The sequence below is a fragment of the Corylus avellana genome, chromosome ca5 (assembly GCF_901000735.1).
Source record: "Corylus avellana chromosome ca5, CavTom2PMs-1.0".
Taxonomy (NCBI): Eukaryota; Viridiplantae; Streptophyta; class Magnoliopsida; order Fagales; family Betulaceae; genus Corylus; species Corylus avellana.
The window spans coordinates 16,962,293-16,968,473 of record NC_081545.1 but is presented as its reverse complement, the minus strand read 5'-3'; the positions used below and the strand labels follow the sequence as shown (position 1 = coordinate 16,968,473).

Sequence of the window (6,181 nt, the reverse complement as noted above, 5' to 3'; positions counted from 1 at the left end):
CGAAATTGAAAGAACGGCGAGAGAGAATCTAAGACAGCCACCAAACTCACCCACCAATTCTCAAAGTTCCGAGTCTAATTCGGAAAAGTCTGTTAAGATGGGAGAACGAAATCAACCTAGATCCCTTAGGGAGCTGTTCGTACCCAATATTACCAACACACCATTGTGTATAGTGTTGCCAGCTACTCGCTTCGAGCTGAAGCCGAGTACAATAGGCCACCTTCCTGCATTTAGAGGATTAGAGAATGAGGATCCATATGTTCATGTGAGGATTTTTTTGGAAATTTGCGACATTGTTAATACACAAAATGCCCCAGCAGAAGCGGTGCGCCTTCGGTTATTCCCTCTGTCCCTACATGATAGGGCGAAATCCTGGCTACTCAACAATAGACCTGGATCTATCACTTCTTGGGATATGTTGCAAAGCAAGTTTTACCACAAGTTCTTCCCAATTTCCAAAATCAATGCCCTCCGTCTACAGATCACCAATTTCAGACAAAAAGAAGGGGAAAGATTCACCGATAGCTGGGAGAAGTTTAAAGAGCTTACTATAAAATGCCCACCCCACGGGTTTGAGAATGAGGTGCTAGTTCAAATTTTCTACAGGGGACTAACACCAAGTGAGCGAAACTCGCTTGAGACGATGAATGGTAGAGAATTCTTAAGTCTTACTGGGGATGAAGCTTATAAAACTTTGGATGAAATGGCTGAACGAGCGCAACAATGGGATTTTCAAGATAGTTGGGACAGACAACAACCCGCTCCCAAGACAGGAAGCATCTATGAGGTGAGGAACGATGCTGAATTAAGGGAGGAGTTCAAGGTTCTCAGGCGTCAGTTTGACACTATGGTCCTAAACAAACCAGTGAATGCAGCAGATACTTACCACGTTGATGCATGCGGGTTATGTGATAGTCAAACGCACTTCACTCAAAACTGCCCAACTCTGTCAACAGAGTACCCAATTGAGCAAGTCAATGCCTTCAATGAGTACAAAAAACCCACCACTGGGCTGTTTTCCGAAACTTACAATCCAGGGTGGCGGAATCACCCCAATTTCTCTTGGAAGCAGAATCAGCCATTGAACCAAAGAGATACCACTCAAGCTCAGAATCAGTTCAGGTCATCTCAACAAGCTCAACCGCCTGTTTATCAGTCTACCACTCAAGTGCCTGCACCACAGTCATCATTGGAAGACATGATGAAAACATTAATAGAAAAAGTCGACCGGTCCAACTCCCAAGCTATACAAGAGCTCAAGAATTCCAACTCCCAATCTATACAAGAGCTCAAGAATTCCAACTCCCAATCTGTACAAGAGCTAAAAGGTTTCACCAATCAAGCCATACAGGAGCTGAGGAATTCCAACATGGCTAATAGCAGAGACATACAAGAACTTAAGCAGGCCATGATCAAGGTAGAAGGACAAGTTGGCCAGATAGCAAATCAAGTGGGGGAAAGAGAAAGAGGGAAGTTCCCTAGTCAACCTGTGCCTAACCCAAAAGGGCAATTTGTGATTGGAAGTTCCTCTGCCTCTACGCATGGTCAGGATCATGTACAAGCCATCACCACTTTGAGGTCAGGCAAACAGGTGGATAATCAAGTGGTCATGCCTGAAGAGGCCACTAAGGCTGCAGAAGAGAAGGAAAACCTGGACAAGCCTACGGAAGACACAGGACCGGACATTGCCATTCCGATTACTGAGGATCCTTCCAAAAAGTATATACCCAAGGCTCCGTATCCAGAAAGACTGAAACCGCCAAAGAAGAGCTCGAAGTTCGATGATATTTTGGAAGTGTTCAAGCAAGTGCAGATAAACATTCCATTCCTAGATGCCATCCAGCAAGTGCCTTCTTATGCCAAATTTCTGAAGGATTTGGTCACCATCAAGAGAAAGACGAACGTCCCCAAGAAAGCTTTCCTGACTGAGCAGGTCAGCTCTATCTTGCAATACAAGATGCCTGTAAAGTATAAGGACCCTGGATGTCCTACCATTGCTTGCAAGATTGGTGACAATCGAGTTGAGAAAGCTCTGTTGGATTTGGGGCCAGTGTAAATCTACTGCCATATTCAGTATTTGTTCAGTTGGGATTGGGAGAGTTGAAATCCACTTCAATTACACTTCAGTTGGCTGACAGATCTGTGAAGGTTCCAAGGGGAATTATTGAAGACGTGCTGATCAAAGTTGATAAGTTCTACTACCCTGTGGACTTCATTGTCTTAGATACAGAGACGGAAAATGCAGAAATTCAAGTTCCAATCATATTAGGGCGTCCCTTTTTAGCTACGGCTAATGCCCTAATCAACTGTAGAACTGGAGTCATGAAGATATCATTTGGAAACATGACAGTGGAACTGAACATCTTTGATATCAGCAAGCAGCCATTTGAGTATGAGGAGGTCAGAAGCACATGCTTAATTGAGGAGATAGTAGAGAAAACTGTCAATGAACCAGATATTGAAGACCCCTTGGGAGAATGCCTGATTGCACTGGAAAGTGACATGGCACTAGACACTTTATTGGAACAAGCTGATGCCTTGTTAGACTCAACGCCTGAGATAAAGATGGAGACTACAGAAATTACTTTGACATCGTCCCCTGATCCATCTTCATTAGCAGTTGAGCCTGTCAAGCGGGAGTTGAAGCCTCTACCAGACACCCTGAAGTACAAGTATCTGGATCCTATAGAATCTCTGCCTGTGATCATTGCTGCCGAGTTGGATAGTGATCAGGAACATGAGCTGCTAGAAGTTTTGAGAGAGCATAAAGAAGCAATCGGGTGGTCAATAGAAGATATCAAAGGAATCAGCCCTGCAGTAGTGATGCATAAGATTCATCTGGAAGAAAATGCTAAAACTTCTCGTGAGCCACAGAGACGGTTGAATCCGGCCATGCAAGAGGTAGTTCGAGCAGAGGTAATTAAACTTCTGGATGCGGGAATCATATACCCAATCTCTGACAGCAAATGGGTGAGTCCCATTCATGTGGTGCCGATGAAGGCAGGGATTACAGTTATCAAGAACAAGGAAAATGAGTTGGTCCCCACTCGTGTGCAGTCAGGATGGAGAGTGTGCATTGACTACAGGAAGTTAAATGCCGTGACAAGAAAAGACCATTTTCCTCTACCTTTCATCGATCAGATGTTGAAGAGATTGGCAGGCCATGAGTACTACTGTTTCCTTGATGGTTACTCCGGCTACAACCAAATTCCACTAGACCCCGAAGATCAAGAGAAGACTACTTTCACTTGTCCGTTCGGTACGTTTGCCTATCGCCGTATGCCGTTTGGATTGTGCAATGCACCAGCCACTTTTCAGCGATGCATGATCAGCATCTTTTCAGATATGGTTGAACGTCACCTGGAGATCTTCATGGATGACTTCTCAGTCTTTGGTTCATCATTTAGGGAATGTCTACATCATCTCACATTGGTGCTGGTACGGTGCAAGGAGAAGAATTTGGTTCTGAATTGGGAAAAATGCCACTTCATGGTGAAACAAGGAATTGTTTTAGGGCATGTAATTTCCCACAAAGGTATCGAGGTTGACAGAGCTAAGGTTGATCTGATATCTAACCTTCCGCCCCCGCTGACAATTAAGGAGGTTCGGTCATTTCTGGGACATGCTGGGTTCTACAGAAGATTCATCAAGGACTTCAGCAAGATAGCAAGACCTCTATGTAATCTATTGGCAAAAGATGTTCCTTTTGACTTCAATGACAAGTGCCAGACAGCCTTTGAGATTCTGAAAAAGACCTTAACTTCTACACCAATCATTCAGCCACCTAATTGGGGGGTTCCGTTCGAGATAATGTGTGATGCCTCTGATTATGCTATGGGAGCCGTTTTGGGTCAGCGAGTAGAGAAGATTCCGCATGTCATATACTATGCCAGCAAGACTCTGAATGATGCACAACTTAACTACTCCACTACTGAAAAGGAGTTGTTAGCTGTAGTGTTTGCTCTGGATAAGTTTAGATCTTACTTGCTAGGGTCTAAAGTCTTAGTCTACTCGGATCATGCTGCACTGAAATATCTATTGTCAAAGAAAGATGCTAAATCTCGTCTCATCCGGTGGATTCTATTGCTGCAAGAGTTTGATATTGAAATTCGAGACAAGAAGGATTCCGAGAATGTGGTAGCTGACCATCTATCTAGGCTAGTTGTGGACTTCAATGAAAATGCTGTGCCGATTGCTGAGACATTCCCTGATGAACAACTTATGCACATCTCTCAAAATCCTGCACCATGGTTCCCAGACATAGTGAACTACCTTGTCACTGCCCAAATGCCATCACATTGGACTAGGCAAGATAAATCAAAATTCTTGGCTGGGGTGAAGTACTTCTTTTGGGATGATCCTTACCTGTTCAAATACTGCCCAGATCAGATTATAAGGAGATGCATTCCTGAAAATGACCAGCAAAATGTCCTATCTTTTTGCCATGATCATGCATGTGAAGGCCACTTCAGTTCTAAAAAGACCGCGGCGAAGATTCTTCAAAGTGGATTCTATTGGCCCTCTATTTTTCGTGATGCCCATGCCTACTGTTCAGCCTGTGATAGATGCCAGAAGTTGGGGAGCATTGGAAGAAGGAATATGATGTCGCTGAACCCGATCCTTATTGTGGAGCTGTTTGATGTTTGGGGCATTGATTTCATGGGTCCCTTCCCTAATTCTTATGGGTATCTTTTCATCCTTGTGGCGGTGGATTATGTTTCCAAGTGGGTGGAGGCTATTGCCTGCAAGACTAATGATCACAGAGTCGTGTTGCAATTTTTGAAGGAAAATGTGTTCGCACGTTTTGGGACACCACGTGCCATCATTAGTGATGGGGGGAAGCATTTCTGCAACCGATATTTTGAGCAACTCATGAAGAAGTATGGTATTACTCATAAAGTTGCAACTCCCTACCATCCTCAGACAAGTGGGCAAGTTGAGATATCCAACAGAGAAATCAAGAGGATATTAGAAAAGACGGTGAACTCGACAAGGAAGGACTGGTCTCTTCGACTCAATGACGCTCTGTGGGCATACCAGACTGCATTCAAGACTCCAATTGGCATGTCTCCCTACCGACTTGTGTATGGCAAGGCTTGTCACCTCCCTGTGGAATTGGAGCACCGGGCTTATTGGGCTATAAAGCAGCTAAATTTCAACCTCACCAAGGCTGGTGAGCAAAGGAAGTTACAGCTAGATGAATTAGAAGAATTGAGGAATGATGCCTACAACTGTGCCAAGCTATACAAAGATCAGATGAAGAAGATCCATGACCAAAACATTTTGAGAAGATCATTTGAAGTTGGTCAGAAAGTCCTCCTTTACAACTCACGTCTGCATCTGTTTCCAGGAAAGCTCAAATCCCGATGGACTGGACCATTCATAGTGCGTGCAGTTTCTACTCATGGAGCCATCGAAATCCAGGATCCTAAGAATGGAAGTGCTCTCAAGGTCAATGGTCAGCGGTTGAAGCCATTCTTGGAACTGGAAATTTCGGAGAGTGAGGAATTGCCTTTGGAAGATCCTACGTCGTCTACTTAATCATCAGCGGTGAAAAGTCTGGTTGAAGACTGTAAACTTAGCGCTTATGGGAGGCATTCCTTTTTCTTTGGTATTTTTAGTCATTTTTTGTGTTGTTTCGTCTATCTTCATTTTTGTTTTATTTTTGTGTTTTTCAGGATAGGTGTTATTATGAGTAAGTTTGGGGGTCGTCTCTTTGCTCACTCTGGTTCCTTATACCTCTTGGTATTGTGTTTCTGCCTACATTGAGGACAATGTGTGATTCAAGTTTGGGAGTATGGAAAAACACTTTGTCTATCTTTGTCTATTTATTTTTGTTTTTATTTGTTTAGTTTTATTTGTCTTTTTGTGTTAAAAAAAAAAAAAAAATTATGCTATGTTTTTGTCAAGTTTGAGTTAAACTGTGACTGTGGTTTGCATTTCATTAGCTTTCTTAAAGGGTTGAACATCATCATTATGTCATTAGAAGTTTGAGTCCTTTGACTTATTTTTGGGTAAAAGAGATTTCACTTGTTTTGAAATAAATTTTTATGAGCACATTAGCATGTTTTCTGTGAGGTATGATGTTTGAGCTTAAGCTTGTTCTCTTTGAGATTTGTTGGATGACCTATTGATGAATAACCATTGGCTTGCAAGATATAAAAAAATAAAAAAGTAAATA

General features: G+C 42.8%; 1 non-coding gene and 1 pseudogene across 1 annotated transcript; one reads left to right on the top strand and one right to left on the bottom strand.

Annotated features, from left to right (window-relative positions):
• Window positions 1–466: 466 nt before the first annotated feature.
• Window positions 467–573, bottom strand: LOC132183485 (small nucleolar RNA R71). The gene has a single exon (XR_009440448.1). It is a non-coding gene; the product is annotated as a small nucleolar RNA R71 (small nucleolar RNA).
• A 130-nt stretch (window positions 574–703) lies between these two features.
• On the top strand, window positions 704–5,699 carry LOC132181872 (uncharacterized; annotated as a pseudogene).
• The last annotated feature ends 482 nt before the right edge of the window (window positions 5,700–6,181 follow it).